Source organism: Macaca thibetana, chromosome 7 (genome assembly GCF_024542745.1).
Source record: "Macaca thibetana thibetana isolate TM-01 chromosome 7, ASM2454274v1, whole genome shotgun sequence".
Classification (NCBI taxonomy): Eukaryota; Metazoa; Chordata; class Mammalia; order Primates; family Cercopithecidae; genus Macaca; species Macaca thibetana.
In genome coordinates, this window is record NC_065584.1 from 95,587,981 (window position 1) to 95,606,842 (window position 18,862).

The 18,862-nt window shown below is 37.8% G+C and overlaps 1 long non-coding RNA gene across 1 annotated transcript in view; it reads left to right on the forward strand.

Moving 5' to 3' along the window:
- Window positions 1-3,993: 3,993 nt before the first annotated feature.
- LOC126959371 (uncharacterized) overlaps window positions 3,994-18,862 on the forward strand; it is a 48,071-nt gene continuing 33,202 nt past the window's right edge. Inside the window, exons 1-2 of the long non-coding RNA XR_007727506.1 lie at window positions 3,994-4,099; window positions 6,867-6,965. This is a non-coding gene — a long non-coding RNA (uncharacterized LOC126959371). The remainder of the gene's footprint in view (window positions 4,100-6,866; window positions 6,966-18,862) is intronic.

An 18,862-nucleotide genomic window follows, 5' to 3' on the forward strand; every position in this document is an offset into this window, starting at 1 on the left:
ATGGATAAATTATTCCACTTAAAGGGCAAAGATTGTCAGAATGAATTTTTTTTTAGCAAGATCACCTATGGGGGTTCTCCTTACAAGAAACATACTTGAAATATATCAATACAGGCTGGTGGAAACTGCAAGTGCAAATAAAAGATATTCTATTCCATCAGTAGTTTCAAGAAACATAATGCAGCTATTAATATACCAATATCAGAAAAAAAAAAGCTTCAAGACAAAGAGTAAAACTGGAGACAGAGAAATTTCATAGTGGTAAATGAATCAATTCATCAAGAAAACTTAATAATCCTAAATGCATATCTGACTAATAACAGCTTCATAATATGTGAAACAAAAATGAACACATCCTAAAGAAAAAAAATAGATACACACCTGGAGATTTTAACATAATTATTAAATTAAATCCTTGCTACATAATTGACAGAACAAATTTTTAAAAAGACATGCTATCGTCTCATTTCCTGGTTGTATAATTTTCCATCATTTTTGTGTCTATGAGAGAAAGTTCACTTTTATAAATGAGTTATATTAAATAATTGCTCCTTCTTTATATGTTGTTTTAAGAAGATATTTTTAGAAGAGAGGAAAGGTACCTCCGTGTGAAACTGAGAAAAGGATGTGTGTAGGAGGGAGGGGGAAAGTTCTTATTTGAAGAGTTATTTATTTATTTATTTATTCATTTATTTTTATACAACATCAGTTTGTGCCTTTTTCTCTTCCCTGCTTATGACTCCTCTGTCCCTACTCTATGTTCTTCAGACTTGTGGGGTTTATTTTATTTTCTTGCCTCAGGAAAAACAATTATCAGTGTGTAAAACAATAGATCAGCAAGAAGAAAGCAGCCAGATCAGGTAGAACTTACGTGCTGCGGTTTCCCAGAGACCCATGGCCCATGCTTTGCTTTCTGGAACCTTTCCTTCCAAAGTGGTGTCTGGGGTCCCAATCCATCACAGCGGCTACTTCACACAGCTGCTTCTGGCCACAGGCTTGAGACTCTATACAAGAGGCTGGTCAGCGTTTCGGGGGATCCTGATGGCAAAACAAAAGTACAAGACAAATAAAACTGTCGGCTGGATGAAAACCATCACCACCCAGGGAGGAATTAAAATAAATAATTTGAGAAGAGTCATATAATGTTGTTTTGGGGAATCATTGAATCTCAGATCTGCCGGTGGTCTTGAAGCTCAGTTAAATCAGCTCCTTCAGTTTACAGCTGAGGAAATACGATTCAAGATGGGGAGTGATGTGTTACAATTCTTGCTATGGGTTTAAACACGATCCCAGTGTAGAACCCAGGTAGGGTGATGCCAAGGCAGGGTTCTTGCAGTTGGGCCTCCATAGGTGGAACAGTGAACTGTGCTTCCTCTATGAGAACGGGGGTGGTAGGTTGGCGGGGTACAGAACATCTGAACTAGAAGTGTAGGTGATAGTCTAGGTCCTGAAGGACTGGATTTTCCTTGCCCAAGGTTTTCATCACATACCACAGCCCACCCTTCCCAGAAACAGTGCCAGCACACATCTTGCTCCTGTTTCCTATTCCCCAGACCAGAAAGCCAGCATAAATACAATAACCCTCCCAACAAGAGTGCTACATGGTCCTACCAACTGCTTCAATACTCCCTGTCACTTTTCTCTCAGAATCTCAAAATGCTGACCCATTTCTCTGGAAATCGTAATTAACAAAAGAATAAAACAGCAACAATAGCAGATCTTTGGGACATGGATTAATTATTATATGACCATTAATTTTAATATGAATTTAAGTTTCCACTATGGACACTACACAATATTTCACAGGAATTTTTGCTTACAATAGATTGATGGGATGTTTATATATGAACTGGCATGCTATTTCTAAGCAGTATGCCAGGATTATGCATTTTCATAACCAGAGAGAAAACCAAGCCACAGAGGCTTTTACTTGCCCAGGTTAGAATTTAGATTTCCTGGCTCTCTGCCTTGTACTCAGAATGGAGTTGTCAGAATTCATGAACTACTGTTCAGAGACACCTGGCACTATCTTGCTAAAGTCTAGGTGCTTGTGATGCACGTATTTAGGAGCTAATAAGGTCGCTTGCCCACCCACCCCCACCCCAGTCTCATTAAATCACCTTTGGTGCGGGCACAGGACAGAGATGATGTTGCCCTTTGTTTCCGTAAGAAAGATGGCTTTCTGTTCATAAGAAAAATGGCTCTCTGCATGTGTGTGTGTGTGTGTGTGTGTGTGTATGTGGGGGGCTATTACAAATATTTGGGGGAGCTGCATTAAATAGATACAAATATTCCAATGCATAATATATTTTTGCCTATGTCTCAATAAAATGGATGGGAGCATGATCTAGCAGGAATGGACTCCAGAGTCAAACCTAGGTTCAAATCCTGGATCAACCACTTGAGAGCTCTGTCACTTTGGGAAATCTATACAGCCTCTTTCATCTATTTCTTCAGCAGTAAAGTGGAAATTTAAAAAGGTGTCCCTACCTTGAAGTTTGTTTTCTGTGGATTAGAGATAATAAATGTGGAGTGCTAAGTGTTTCACGGTATGTGTGCTCAACAAATAGAATCACACAGCATTACTCACAGCTCAAATTGTGGTGGAGCAATTGCTGAGCGTGCAAGACTACTGACCGTTCTTGCAAAGCTACTTGGCATAAGGTATATTTAACTTATTGCTCCAGAGGGATGTTGAGGATCATCTGCTTGAAATAAACAAATTCAATTATTCTGCAATGTAGTGGTCTAGAGCAATTCACTTGCTACCCAGAGGTGTGTAATGAACCCATTAGAACATTTTGCATATTCGGGGCAACTGTTGGGGTGTGGGATAAAGCATGCATAACTAATTCCATAGGGCTCTATCTAGAAATTCTGAGAACACCTTCAGACTGAGAGCAAACCACAGAACTGGCCTAGAAGTGAGGAGGGAGACTGGAGGGAGAGCCCTGAGATTCTTCTGCTGACTCTAGAGGTCACTTGACCCTGACACATAACTTTTACTGAGTTGACTATATCTCACTTCCTGTAAGTGCCTGTCCCTCATACTCACTTTCAAGGACTTGGCCAATCTCCTTTTGTAAATAGAACAATGCTTTATATTTCTCTATTACTCTAGAGTGACTATATCAATAATGCAGGAAACGCATCTGTCCAGCACAATGAGATTATTTTTCTGATTTCGGTTGACAGTTATGGTAATAGTTTGGCAAACAATCTACTCCACCATCAATGACCACAGATTACAGCTGTTTTTAAAAATCTCAGCCGCTTCTGGAAACTTGGAAGATGGATCGCACACTGAGAGAGAGATGGAAAGACATGCCATAAGCCGTAACGGTAGAAAAATCCTTAACTCTTTCTGTACATAAAAGGCTAAGAAAATATTAAGAAAAGCACAATGTGCTATCTCTGGGTTCACTGTAATGAGAACAAGGTGAGGAATGACAGTACTGAGACACCGTTAGGACAGTCTAACATTGCCACGGGGGCCATAATGCAACAGAGAGAGTCTGCAATATTTCAGAGCACTGCATTTTATGTTGATAAATTTTCCAAGTCACCCAGGAGTTATTGCAAATATTTACAGGAGAGAAAATTGAGAAAGAATATTATCTTCCCTATTGGTCTTGATGAATAGAGCCACTAGCTAGTCAATAATAATGACCCAAGCCCAAGATTGTCATACGTTTGTTGAAAAAATAAACAATAAAACATGGTTTACCTTTACTTCTGCAAAAGTGATGAATAAAAGTTGATTTTTAAAAATTGGAACTTCTTAAGTCTTAATAACATGAGCTTTTCTTAAAAGTTCATAACAACTCTTAGAAAGGTTTGATTTTTGACATTTATTTTCCCCCTGTGGAATTTTTCCCTTTACTTTCGTTTCATCAGAAGCAGAATGCTGATCTTGCTACTGGCCTGCAACCTTGGCATTTGGCCAGCCATTGTTATCCAGGGACCAGGAGACAGAATGCTGGCTGTGCAAGTCTCCCAAGGTGCGAGCTTTCTTTCTGTCTGAGTTAGGAGGCGAAACCATTTGGAAGAGCCATTGTAAAGGGGAGGGCTTTGGGCTATGCATACTCCTCATATCCAGGTGAGTTCATTTTTCTTGTGAACTTTTCACCTAGGCCCCAATTAGTATCCTATTAACCTCCTTAAATATGGAATTGCTAAGATCTTAGAATACTCCAAAATGGACTATTAGCCAGCCCATTTCCTGGCTCCATCAGATGAAAATGCCAAAGTAGGTCATACAACAGAATTATCTTGATTAATGTCAGCTCTCTTGCATGGGCCATGATGTCATGCAAGTTAAAGGAGATTCAAATTTAATGCATCATTTCGATGACTGATTAAACATGGGATTTTCTGAAAAACATTTACAATTCCAGGTTTATAAAGATTCTCCTTTTTTAATATGACAAACATTTCAAATATGCTAAATTGATCAATTATACAAATGATAAACTCCCTTGAATATAATTTTTCATGTTCATGTTCTCCAAGGCCTAATATGTAAAAAGGTTTATTATCCCCAGTAACTACTATGTTAGACAAAAAGCTGTCAGCATTGTGCCCCTTTCCTATCCATGGATGCAGGCTATTGAAAAAAAAAAAAAAAAACCAACAAAAAAAAACTATGAAGATGCCACATCTACTCCAGAGCCTACTCAGAATGGCATTTCCAAATATAAATGGCTTTGCTAAGGCTAAAAAAAGCAACAAACTTTACATCCTTTATCATGCATTCCTAAAGGACTCCCTTGAAAAAAGTACTTAAAAACATTGTATCTTGGAACATCTCATATATTGGTGCAATTTATTTGCAATAGTTAGATTTAATTTGTTTTCACGTATAAAGCAGCTTTAGGGACTTATTAGCAATTTCAAATGTTACAGGAAAATATGTTGAATCTAAAGTTCATTATCACAAGTAAACTTATTTAAGTGAGATTATTTGTTTCTTAAAATGTATAACTAGTTCTTTAAAAGGCTTCTTGTCTTCTGTTGCATAATTTTACTTAGAAATAAAGCTTTTGGATGCAGCAGTTATGCTCTAAAGTCAGGATTGTGTCTCTTTTGTGTTTATAAGTAACATGGACACAGCCTGCTACTATAAACACTGAACCCAGCTTAACATGCCCTGTGTTTTCCAGATGAAAATGCAACTTACTTTCGTGATTTAGGTTATGAAATTTTAAAATGATGTCATACTTTAATATGCAGGGGTTCCTTCCTGTAATAACCTGCAATGTATATTCATGTTTGCAATTTCTAGCAAGAGGTAAAATAACAGATAGCTTTTATGAAGCATCTGTGAACTTTGAAAGTTCCACTTGTCTGAATCAGAGCTTCATAGACACCCACTTAGCACAGACTGGGTTGTGCCAGGGCTAGAGTAATTGCCTGCCAAAGGGATCCTGACCACCCCTCCTCTTCTTTCTGATCAGGCCACTGATCACTAAGAAACCAGTGGTGAGCTACTACCTTTTAGAACATGAATAAATAAAGGAGCTTGCCACGATCAAAGATAAACATCCAACTTCAGATGGATGTTTATGCTACTGAGCCAAATGTAATGTTCCTAAACATTAGGGAGCTTCAGGACCCCATATCTCTACTCTCTGAAATTCAACTTTTCTCAGATTCAAAACAGGAATTCAGCTTTTCTAGAATCTATGTGTCAAGGTGCACGTATCTGTCATCAGAGGAATTCCATCCTCATATTCTAACATCAGATTATTCCAATACATGTTCTATTCATTGGTTGCCTTAGTTAGAAAATTAGGCAAAATTCTAAGGCATGTTTATGTGGTGACATAAAGAAATAATGTATTTTAGTAATAGTGGTTAGAAAAATATCATACTCAAGGACTTCAGTCATTTTTTTCTCCATCTGAGAATTTATATGAGTCCCTTTAACTCATTTATGTATATTCTAAGCATCTTTATCTATTCATGCACTTTTCAAGCAATGTGACTTATGTGTTGTATGATTAAAATGTAGAAAATAAAACTCAGGCCTGGCACAGTGGTTCATGCCTGTAATCTCAGCATTTTGGGAGGCCGAGGCAGGTGGATCACCTGAGGTCAGGAGTTTTGAGAGCAGCCTGGCCAACATGGTGAAACCCCTTCTCTACTAAAAATACAAAAAAAAAAAAAAAAAAAAAAAATTGCTGGGCGTGGTGACGCATACCTGTAATGCCAGCTACTCCAGAGGCTGAGGCAGGAGAATCACTTGAACTCGGGATGCGGAGCTTGCAGTGAGCTGACATAGGCCACTGCACTCCAGCCTGGGCGACAGAGCAAGACATTGTCGAAAGAGAGAGAGAGAGAGAGAGAGATAGAAAGAAACTTAAACTCAGAGATTTAAAAATCACACTGGGCCTTTCTGCCCACTCCTTTACTTTTCAATTTTATTTCATTTATTATTATTATTATTATTATTTTTTGAGTCTTGCTCTGTCACCCAGGCTGGAGTGCAGTGGCGTGATCTCAGCTCACTGCAAGCTCCGCCTCCCGGGTTCAAGTGATTCTCCTGCCTCAGCCTCCCGAGTAGCTGGGACCACAGGTGCCCGCCACCACACCTGGCTAATTTTTTGTAGTTTTAGTAGAGATGGGGTTTCACCATGTTAGCCAGGATGGTCTGGATCTCCTGACCTTGTGATCTGCCTGCCTCGCCCTCCCCAAGTGCTGGGATTACAGGCTACTTTTTATCTTTATAAATTGTAAATAAAGTATTGTTTATTTGTTTATAAAGTACAAAATAAATATATGTTAGTTTTTAAAGAAATTAAAATTAAATAAAGTTGGAAACTCAGTTCCTCAGTCTTACTAGCCGCTTTTCGAACGACCCTTAGATTCAACAGATTCTTATTCTTCACTCCAACACCTTCCCTCTTGCAAGTTGCTAGCACACCGATGTCCCAAGGGAGTACCTAAAATACCAGTCCGCCCAGGTAAGTGTGGACGCACTCCTTCAGCCTGGCACACAAAGTTTCAGGAGCTTCAGCATCAATTGGCACAGCCTCCTTCCCCATGCTATGCCTATTCCCTTGTGACTGCCTGACAGCAGTACTTACTCAGGCTGTTCCCTCTGCCTGAGCAAGCGGTGCTTAGAGCCTTGTGTCTTCAACCCATACCTAAGCATCATTATATGTCGCTTTCCACTTTCTCCTTCCCAAACCCTACTCTGCACAAAATCTAACACTATACTCAATTACAATATTTGGATATTGACTTCATTTCCCTTCCCTACTGGTCAGTAAACCCAAGAGTAGATTTTACAATGGATTTCTTGGCTTAATTCAGTGATTGCTACAAGGTAGATGTGACATGAATGGCTGCTAAATCAAATAAAAGAATGTCCTCTGCTCCCTGTTGACCATACAAGAAGTGGGCAGGTGTGAATGTCTGCATCCCTGGCAGCACACAGTGTGAACTGTCTCTGTCTCACTATCACAGCTTCTTTCTTGTCTTTGGTGAATATGACAAGTAACTGAAAAAGTTGACTCCTCTGAGCCTAGTGGAGATCTTACACTGTTTGACTCAGTTACTTCCCTAAGTCTGCTCATGCATTTTTTCCTGGTTTACTCTAAGCGCCTCCTTTACAAAGTATCAGACATAGGTTAGGGCTGCCTCACCTTATTTTAACAACATTAAGAGAGATGAATTTTCAAAAATGAGACTAGCCAGTGAACTGTGATGGCAGAGTAATCCCATTACTTTCAGAGGACTTGAGTCTGTTAGAATCACTCAAGTGTTGTAGGGTTGTAGTTTAAAAGGGAAAGGATATGATAGTCGCTTGGGGAGGTGGTTTTCCTCAAAATAGAATTCCCAATCTTGGAAGGGTTGTGTATCAATAGAGGCAGGGTCTTTAGGGAGTTCACTAAGATCATTAAAACAATCCAAAAGTGTTTGCTAAAATGGGTCAAAGAAGTTGATACCAATTATGTCCAGTTGTCTTCTGTCTGGGATAAGTGGGCTTCTGTTTCTAAACAAATGAATTCTCTCGTTTTGATTCTTTCTAAAGTATCTCTGATGTGTTGGTATTCAGCCTTTTTAGAGTTAGGATTCATGGGGAAGGTTAAAGGGAAAATTAACAAATGTGAGAAAGAATGGCCCACTGAAAGAACCTTTCAGAAAAAAGGAGTAAGAAGAACCCTTAAATATTATTGATGCATCACTGGAATCCTTGTAACTATATTTCAGTGTTGATCTTAAATGTGGGTTACATAGAAATAGAGAGTAACACATATTTTGTTGGAATGATTAGGCTCTAAAGAAGTGTTTCTCACAGTTAAGTTTTCGGCCTTTTGGTGGGGCTGTAAAGGTCTTCTTGAAGGGCCAAGAACTTACCCCAAGTTTGATCTCCTTCTGTAAATGACATGAAATTCCACTGGAAGTTGGTAGCTATTAAAAGAGTTATGAAGAGTCACTAACATGTGATATTGATAAACTAAAATTAGCATGCTGAGGGAGTTTACTCTAGACCTTAATCTAGTATGGTGCCAGGAAGTCTGGCTTCTACAAAAAGCTTAGCATTGCTGTGAAACTCCTACCATTTAGGGAGGCAAGCTGATTGTTGGAATTCCCATAGTTTCCAGAAAGCTTTGTTATCAGAGCATCATTAGTGCCTTATTGAGTTGTTCTTGATTTTCAATTGCTACTAAGTTTGTAATAACATTTTACTTTTGTTAGTTGTTAGGGTCTTTTGTACTTGCTCTACCTCACCTTTTGGGTTGCTATTAGTTGGGTGCTCTTTGCTCAAATGTCTTAGGAACCCCTCAGTGGCCTGGCAAAGCACATGGCACACAGGTGTGGTATGGAAGTGCAAGCTAACATTTATCGAGGCTCACTAGTGCCTGAACATTTTCGAAGCCTGTTAGTTGTATGATTAATGTAATTGTCAATGCAACCTAAACTCCAGTTTCCTCAAACCCTTCTAACCTTCTAGATCAAGTCTCTGTTTAAAAACATCTCACTGTTTGAAAGAATTTACTTTTTCTCTCAATATTTATTTGTATGTGTGTGTGCATATGTGGTTTTTGTTTGATTGATTGATTGATTGATTGATTGATTGAGGCAGGGTCTTACTTGCCCAGGATGGAGCACAGTGCCCAGGATGGAGCACAGTGCCCAGGATGGAGCACAGCCCTCTTGTCACATTTCACTTTTTTGCTTTTTCCTGAATCATTTAAAAGCAAGAGATTTTAAAGAAGAGACTAACACTTCACTACTGAATAATTTCATATACATCTCCTACAAATAAGGGTATTCTCCTATAAAACCACAATGCTTTTATGACATCTAAGCATATACAAAATTGTACTATATTTAATTTCTAGTCTATATTCAAATTATCAAATTACCCAAAAATATCTTCCATAAATTAATTTTTCAGCTAAGGTCCAATTAATGTTGACAAATTACATTTGATGAGTTCTACCCTACCTTTTTATTTAAGACATGGACATTTTGAAAACTCCAGGCCAGTTGATTGTAGAATATGCCTCATTTTTTATTTATCTAATTAACTTTCTCAAAGTGTTGTTCATTTTTCTCTCCTATCCCTTGTATTCCCCATATAAACTCGAAATTAGATAGAAAGCGTTGATTAGATTTGTGCTCACTATTTTGGTGAGGTTAATCCATTGATAACGTGTACTTCATGTTGAATCACGTGAGAAACTACATAATGTCAAGCACTCTTTTTATTGATTAAGATGTTTGACTTGTTTATTTTGTTAATACGATAACTGTTGGATCTATCCATTATAACAGTAGATTTTTCCTTTTGTAATTTATAATTACTGTGTGGGGTGATTGTATTCGTTTTTCCATTCTTGCTGTAACAAATGACTTCAAATACAGCAGCATAAAACAAAACAAATTATCATTTTGCAGTTCTGTAGATTAGAAGTCCAAAACGGATCTCAGGAGGCTAAAGTCAATGTGTTGGCAGGACTACATTACCTTCTAAATGCTATAGGGGAGAATCAGTTTCTTTGGATTTTCCAGCCTCTAGAGGCCACTCACATTACTTGGCTCTTTCCTCTGTCTTCACAGCCAGTGGTGGTCAAGTCCTTTTCAAATCACATCACTCTAACCATCTCTCTGTCTCCTTCTTCCAATTTTAAGAACCCTTGTGGTTCAACTGGATCTATTTAAATAATCCAGTGTAATCTCTTTATTTTAAAATCAAATGACAAAGTATTATAATTCCATCTATGACATTAATCCCCTTCTGCCATGTCACCTAACATATTCACTGGTTCCAGGAATTAGGACACAAACATTTTTGGGGAGGCCATTATTCTACCTTCAACATGATATTTTGATGTTGTGCAAATAACCTGTTTCCCAGCAACATATCACTTGATAGTTTTAACTTCCATTGATAATCCTTGGTTTTGTCAGTAATTGGGTGATGCAAGCATTGGTGATCTACTTATATTATTCCTCCTACAGTTATGAGCTAGTATTCTTCCTTAAAGAAATGTTCTATATTATCTCCTCTATCTATCTGTCTTCCTTTTTAATATCACTATAGGCTCTTGGGTTTTTAAATTATTATAATAAATTGATGTATTAATTTTGTTAATGTTATAACTGCTGGATTTGTTCATTGTAATAGAAGTTTTTTTTTATAATACATTATCACCGTTTTTGGTTTTGATCTACCAAATTTGGCCAGTGGGAGTCCTGTAAATCAAGATCCTATGTCCTTTTGAGATATGCCCTTATTTTCTGTTACAAGCACATGCTACAGCTCACCTTGCACTTTCTCTGAAGGAGACGTGAAATCAGCTGTTCCCTCATCCTTCTATTCAAAGACAGCAGTGGAACTTAGAACTCAAGATTTGAGTGTTAGGTGCATTACTGCTACTGGGATATTAAGGTTTTTAGGCTGGGAATGAATAGATGCAATAGAGAGATAGATAGATAGATAGATAGATAGATAGATAGATAGATAGATAGATAGATAGAGTCATGTATAAACCATGAGTTTATATGGATATTTCCAATTCAAATTTAATATTAATATTGTAGTGTGTTGCTCAATTTTTCCCAAATTTTGTACTTTTTTGTGACAGTGAAATTCTTAGTTTCTAATCCTACAATATGGAAAAAACATTCAAAATTACAATCAGCAATGATCTTTTCGTGTATATTTAAGATTGACTTTTGATTCTCTCTGTTCTCAGAATATACCTCATTAAAAACCTATAGTCAGAGTAGTGTCCAAAAATTACTTGGAAGAAGTATTTCTTCTGTGTTGTCATGTTATCAGTTTTATAAAAAGTTAGGTTTATTTTTCTATTTTATTCAATTTTATGGTGATTTTTTTCTTTTTGATTTAATATCATGCTGTGAATGTGTAAAATGTTTCTGTCATTCAGAAGTTAAACCTACAAGAAAGGTGTCCTCTGTCAAGTTTCTCCCTCATCACTACCACCTCCACCCTTTTCCCTTTCTTTTCTTCTTTTTCTTTTTCTTTCTTTCTTTCTTTCTTTTTTTTTTTTTTTTTTTTTTTTTTTTGAGACAGGATCTCACTCTGTCACCCAGGCTGGAGTGCAGTGGTGCGATCTCTGCTCACTGTAAACTCCGCCTCCCGGATTCAAGAGATTGTCATTCCTCAGCCTCCGGAGTAGCTGCGATTACAGGCACGTGCCCCTGTTTCCCTTTCTATTGAGAATTTTCTTGTGCATTTGCTAATAATCCTTCAAATATTTCTCTTTGGAAAAATAATGTACACATATATAACCTTTTAGTTTTTACATTAAAGTAGCTCACTACTGTTATATACTTTGATTGTTTTACCTAAAAATATATCCTAGAAATCATAGAGTGGATTCTTTGTTCTTGTCCTGACACAGATGTCATAATTTTACGGGGTAGATACTATTACTATCAGCATTTTGCAGATGAAAAAACTGAGGCATAGAAAATGAGTAACTTGCTGAAAGTCATTCAGTTTGTAGGTAGGAAGGGTGTGGACCTAAGTAGTCTGCTTTCTGAATCTGTTCTTTTAACCACACCCTATAAGCATTCAGACACAAATGCACATCTTTTTATCTTGCCCTGTGGCAATGTTAATGAAGCTGGCAAAGTTTCTTCTTTTTTTTTTTTTCCTTCTTTCCCTCCCTCCCTGCCTTCCTTCCTTCCTTCCTTCCTTCCTTCCTTCCTTCCTTCCTTCCTTCCTTCCTCCCTTCCTTCCTTCCTCCCTTCCTTCGTGTTGTTCTAACATCATTTAATTTTAAGAAAAATTGAGCCTCTACTGTCCAGTCATTATTAGAAGTTCATGAAAGTATCTCAGTTATTTTACTTCCTTAACACATATATTAGAGTGATAGTCATTGATTTTCGGAGCTAGAAGAGGTCTTTGAAATGATTTAATCCAGTATCTCCATTTTACAGGTTCAGGGTTCTGAGTATAGAGGTAAGAAGACTGATGTAAGGTCAACTAGTTAGAGGCAGAGTGACACCTGGAGCTCTGGTCTCCTAAGTACTAATCTAGAGTTGTTTTTCACTGTAATACAAGACTCAATGGGAAATACATCAAGAGACAGATATCTAATGTCTCCAGTAACACACAGCTCAAGAAAAATGGATACTATCACACTTTGTGCTATAGCCTTTGACTAATGAATCCAATAATCCAAAATCTTAGCTCAATCCTCTCTAAGTCCAACAGTAAACATTTGACAGACTTCCACTGAGTACAGTGAAATCTCCTCATGTAATATCTACTCATCACATATGAAGAGTTTAAGCACACTGAGTTGTTATAATAACATTGCACCAACTTAATAACATTGAAAGTAATGGCAAGAGTCACAATTACTTTTGCACCAACCTACCAGCACAGCACGAAGCTGAATGGCAGTTTAGCAGCTGCATATCAAAAACTGAGTCCAGCTAGAGATACATTCCCAGGAGCCTGCCTCTGAAGTGCTAACCTGCAGAGATTTGGAAAGAAACACATTTCTTCACTATTGTGGAATGTGTATGTTGTGTTGTCTGTGGATACATTAGTAGGTCTCTCTCCTAAGTACCTAAGGGGAAGTTTCTGAACATCAGCCTCACTCACCAATGTCCCAAGAGCAGAGTGTTAATAGTGCACTAACAACATCCTGGACAGCTGATATGGTATCTTACATCTCCAGAATGGTACCAAAGCAGTTACTGGGGGATTAAAAATGAGAATTTGACAGCTGTTGTAAGATTTCACTTTACCCTTACCACTGTGAGTTAAAAACGAGTATCAGGTCAAACATTACTGTGAGTTGAAACCGTCAACTCAGTTCTGGATTATTAACCCGGGAGGCAATTCTTTTTGGGGAGTCTTTCCTGCTTGGTAGAAAGTCTGAGTTCTAACAGGGCTTTGTTTGTTTGCACTTTTCCTATAACCAATTGTCTCTCTTTTCCCTCAATTTTTCATTAAAACAAAAACAAAAACAAAAAAACAATGGAGTAGACAGGTTCACAGTGGTTGACGTTTGAATGTGCCGTTGGCTTATTTTTTCAGTAGAGTCTGTTAATCCATTTTTCTAAATGTTTAAAATAGCATGACAATGTTCTGGGAGGGGGATCACATGCCTGCTCTAAAAAGTCCTAGATTCAGAAGATATTCTGATGGGCCACAGAGCAGTCTCAAGGATGGTAATGGAGTGTGTTTTCTCTGCCATTGTTCCTTTTGTTCCTCACTTCTGGCCTTTCCCCTAGCTTGTACCAACAAAGATTCTCCTAGTAGCTGCTGCATCATACCAGGAGCCCCTAAGTTTCTCCTTGGTTCCATTTCTGGTATTAATGCAGAAGGAGTCATTGGTGCTGTTATAAAAATATAATTATGATAAGCAAGACTGAGAAGCAGCTGTTTAGGGCCACGGGAGAAATGTCCAAGAAAGAGGCGCCAAGGAAAGGAGTTGAGATTAGCCTTGATAGCTGGGTAATGGGTTGACTGATTTTTTTTTTTTTTCTGATTAATTTCTTTATAAGAAATAAAACTAAAATTCCCATGTCATTTTGGGCTTCAGAAACTCCACAAATCCATCTTCTAAAGAAGGTAAAAAAGTAAAAAGAAAGATTAATCTCACTTTCTCACTTTCACTAATTAGACAGGAACAATAACCAATCAGCTCACAGAACATAATAATACCAACAAATGCAGCATGCTTGCCTTTATATGGTAAGTCCACAGACACTAACGAACAGGAGTCATAACTGATCACTTCATGCCAGGAAATTAAGCAAGAGTGGCCTTCTATATAATAATAAAGGTTGTTAACCATCAAAGACATTTAGACTTGAAAAGGCCTGGAGAGCTTCAAAGATAAAAAAAACCTAGTCCAGAGAGAGGACACACATTCTTAGAGTTCTAAAGAGAATTTTGGAAATGCTTATCAAATTTAGTGCATTGAAACATTTACATATTAATAAAACCCAAAATCAATCAAATTAAGGTTTAGATTTCTGGCTAAAATATTAACTCACTCCTTTTGAAATGCATTTATCTTTGGTATGCATGTGTGTGTGTGTGTTCGTGTGTGTATGTGTGTGTATTTATATACAGTCATCCCTCAGTCATCATAAGAGATTTACCCCAGGAGATTTCTCAGGTACCAAACTCTGCGGATGCTCAATATGGCATGTCCTTTGCATGTAACCTATGCACATCCTCCCATATATTTTAAATAATCTCTAGATTACCTACAATACTGTTAGAGGGAAAACCTTTTACAAATCAAATTTAACAGACTTAAAATGAGCAAAGAATGATTTTCGAATCAGGCTGCCCTCGAACCAGAATAGGTTCAGAGAGAACTCAGAGCTGCCACATGGTTGAAGAAGATTTAGGGAGAGAAAAAGGAAAGTGGCAAGTAGAAAATGGAAGTAAGGTCCAGGAAAACCTGGATTGGTTCTAGCTCAGAATTTGCCTTACTTAAACAGCTATCTGATTTGAACAATTAGCTATTTGTGATTGGCCAAAACTCAGTAATTGGCACAAGAGTAGGTTATAGTCAGCTTGCACATTCAGCTGGGTTACAGCTCACCTATGTGTGGAGAAACTTTAGGCTAAACTTCGAATATGTAAGAAGGCAGCTTTAGGCTAAAAACTATACATAATACAATGTAAATGTTTTATAAATAGTTGCCTATAACGTATTGTTTAGGGAATGATGATAAGAAGAAAAGGCTGCATGTGTTTGTTACAGATGTTGTTTTTATTCTGGAATTTTAAAATCTGTTTTTGGTTGAATCCATGGATGCAAAACCCACGGATATGGAGGGCCAACCAGGTAAAAAAATTATGTGTATAATTTTGCAAGAAGAAAAGCAATGACATATAAAACAATTTTATTCTCCTATTTTATTCATTAATTTATCCCGTATTTAATAATGCTTGTATAGCTTTTGCCTTGTGCCAAGCATTGTTCTAAGTATTTTACAGAAATGGACTCATATAATCCTCTCAACAAATTAATAAATTAGGTACTATCATCCTTATTTTAGACATGAGAGAGTTGAATCACAAGGAGTTATATAGCATATCCAAGTTCACAGAGCTAGTAATAGTTTTACTTCAAGAAAGTTTTGTCAAAATTTGACATAGCAAAAAATTCCTGGCCTGGTGCGAAGGCTCGTGCCTGTAATCCCAGAAATTTGGGAGGCTGAGGTGGGTGGATTGCTTGGACCCAGAAGTTTGAGACCAGCCTGGACAACATGGTCTCTACAAAAAATACAAAAAAGTTAGCTGGGCATGGTGGCCCACGCCTGTGATCCCAGCTGCTTGGGAGGTTGAGGTGGGAAGATCACTTGAGCCTGGGGAGATCAAGGCTGCAGTGACGTATGATCGCACCACAGCACTCCAGCCTAGGTGGCACAGTGTAACCCTGTCTCAGAAAAAAAAAAAAAAAAAAAAAAAGAAAGAGAGAAAAGAAACATTCCTCAATTTTTTTCTCTCGACTTCATTGTGTCTCCCGGCAAAATTTGTTGAGTGAGTTCCCTCCATTTAGGCCTGGGTAAGAAGGCAGCACTTCCTGTGCTTCTGAATGAAGTCCAGGCAGACTTCATTCTGGTGGATGGGTAGTTTCTACATACTCACACGTAGCCTCAGTCCCTCATTGTATATATTATCATGAGATTTTCAGGTTTGCTGAAATAAGAAGAGAGGAGACTCACAGTAATAGAATATTCGAAAAAACTTGGTTGTGGCAGAAAGAGAAAAATGGTGGAGCTAATTGTAAGTAATGATCTCAGGGAGTAACAAGTTCAAAGAATGACTCATTCCCCTCTTTTTCTAACTCGTAAGTTTTATGGAATCACTGGGTGCAATAACGCATTGGCTTTTAACTCTAGAGGCTTCAGCCTTCTATCACAAGGGTCACTGAACCATGAAGAGTGCTGAACTCCTGTCTCAGGCCTGGCAAACGCACACACTTACGTGCTCACATAATTTTAAGTGTAGCGTTAAGTCTAGTTGGTCACCTCTACACAAGAAAACTCCATGTCATTCAATATGGACTATTTATTGAAGAATCAGAGGTTTCATGCCATAATAATGAGAATGATATCAGAATAGCAATAATATTGTCAATTTATTGAGTATTTACCATGTTCCAGGCACTGTGCTTTGCAGTCACATGGATTACCTTGTTTAATCCCTACCGTAATTATACCTCAAGTTTTACAACTGCATTTAACTGCCTTTATGATTTGAGGAAATCAAAGCTCAAAGAGTTAAATGAACTTTGCAAGTCATACGGCGATTAAGTGGTAGAACTATCTTCAGTTTTTCTTGGACATCAAGCTCTTAAGTGCTACATCAAGGTTCTCACACATTAGTTTCACTTGATATGTGTACCTCAAGGAATGTATCGACATTATCTGCAGATCCTACTTTACCAAACAGTGGGCCATCATTTGTTTATGCTCTGTAGGATATTCTCTGATTCTTACGTCATCTCAACAAACTACTACTCACCAGAATCTACACATCCAAAGGAAAGAAATCCTCCAATTTATGACTGATTTATTGTGTATACTCACCTCATTCTAACCAGGAGCCACATAGTAAAGCCAGTGATAAAAACAATTCAATTTGGTTTAGAAAAAAAATGTAAAATCTTTTCTCTTGAAAAGATTTTGTGTTCCACATCCTGGTTTGCCCAGGTCATTCATTGTTATGACGAATAGTAGAATGATGCAAAAGAAGAATGTGATTATTACAGAATAACTACTCCCCTGGTGACTTGAGACACATAGGGGTCTGTTGTTCCTTCTGCTCTCCAAGGGATGATTGTATGTCTCTGATGGTGTTGGAAATACACTGAGATAGGGAGTCATTCTTCGTGGTATTCTAGCTGATCACCTGCCTGCCTGCATGGCGCAGAGATCATTTGGTGGAATAGGTGAAGCTGTAAAACTACACTGATCCACTCAGAGATAGAAAGGTCTGCAGAGCACAGACTTTAGATCTCCTAAAGAGAGCTCTTAGAAAATCAAAACATGCCCTTTGCTTTACCCACTTGGAGCTGATTTGAACAAGCAACAGGAAAACAACACAGAACGGTATCCAGTATACTTGGCAGAGTTTATTGCCAGTTGGAATTAACGGAACACTATCTGTTATCCTGTTATTCACGTCACCACCAACACCAGTAACATTTACCAAACACGAATCTTACCTGGCACTTGGTTGGTGTTACACAAATTAATCATCATCTTCTAAGAGCGTTTTTGCTTTCTTGTCCAAGGCTCAACCTAACAATGCCAGACTGTTTAATTTGTGAATGCAAAGTATTATTTATGTTCACAAGTGAGCTCATTTTATCTTGCAAATTTAAGTGTTGCAAAGATAGTGATGTGTGACAGTTGTTTTCTTAGAAACTCCTATTTGGGAAAACTAAGCAGGTTGACTATATCCAGAGCCTTTGACTCTATGCTGACTCAGCACATTACATGATGTAGCATATTTAATATTCGGAAGCCACTATTCACTCCAGGAGATAGTGACAAAGCTCACCTTCAAAGAAGTTTAAATTCTGTGTCAACAGGTATAATACATACAGAATCAATACCAATCTATAAATTACACGTATAACACCATACTCTCGTATGTCTAAGGAAAGTCAAAAATTACAAGTCAGGGGCTAATAATGCCCAGTCAAAACCAGTAGTAGAGACATATGCAACTTTCATCTACATGGTAATTAAGAGGCTGCATGCTCTGCCAAAGAGATCTTCCTTCATTGCAAAATGGCAGCATTGATTAATTACAATGAGAAATTGTCAGTTCTAGGTATATTTGGTGTGATCAGTTTTACATCACAGAAACAATGGCCATAAATTCACAAGCCACTTCCTAATAATGAGGCAAATTTCTGGCCCTAAAGCCCAGGATCAATGCCGTCTGCCTGGTCACAGCCAAGTGTCTGGAACACTGGACTCATCATTCTTTATTCACCACCATGCTACAGAGGTTGCTGTCAATTTTGGAAATAATTAAAGAGGGAGGATTATTTACACACTACTATTGGCAGAGAAAAAGAAAGCTTGCAATGATCTTCATTAAGAAGGTGGGACAGAAATATGGATGTGGGGTGCAAAGCGGGGTCAGAATTGATTTTGGTTTTGCAGTACTCTGGGATGGAGTTACTAGATACAGAATTATAAGTATATAACCCTGTGTTCTGGGCAGAGTTTGAGAGAAAACCTTAGAATAGATGTAGGATTCTCCTTAATTATGCCTGCCTATTTATGCTCTTATTCTGCACTTGCTTTTTATTGCTATTATTTTCTTTATCTAAATCACTAAGAAGATTCTGTCTCGAGAGTCAGAACTCTTCATAAA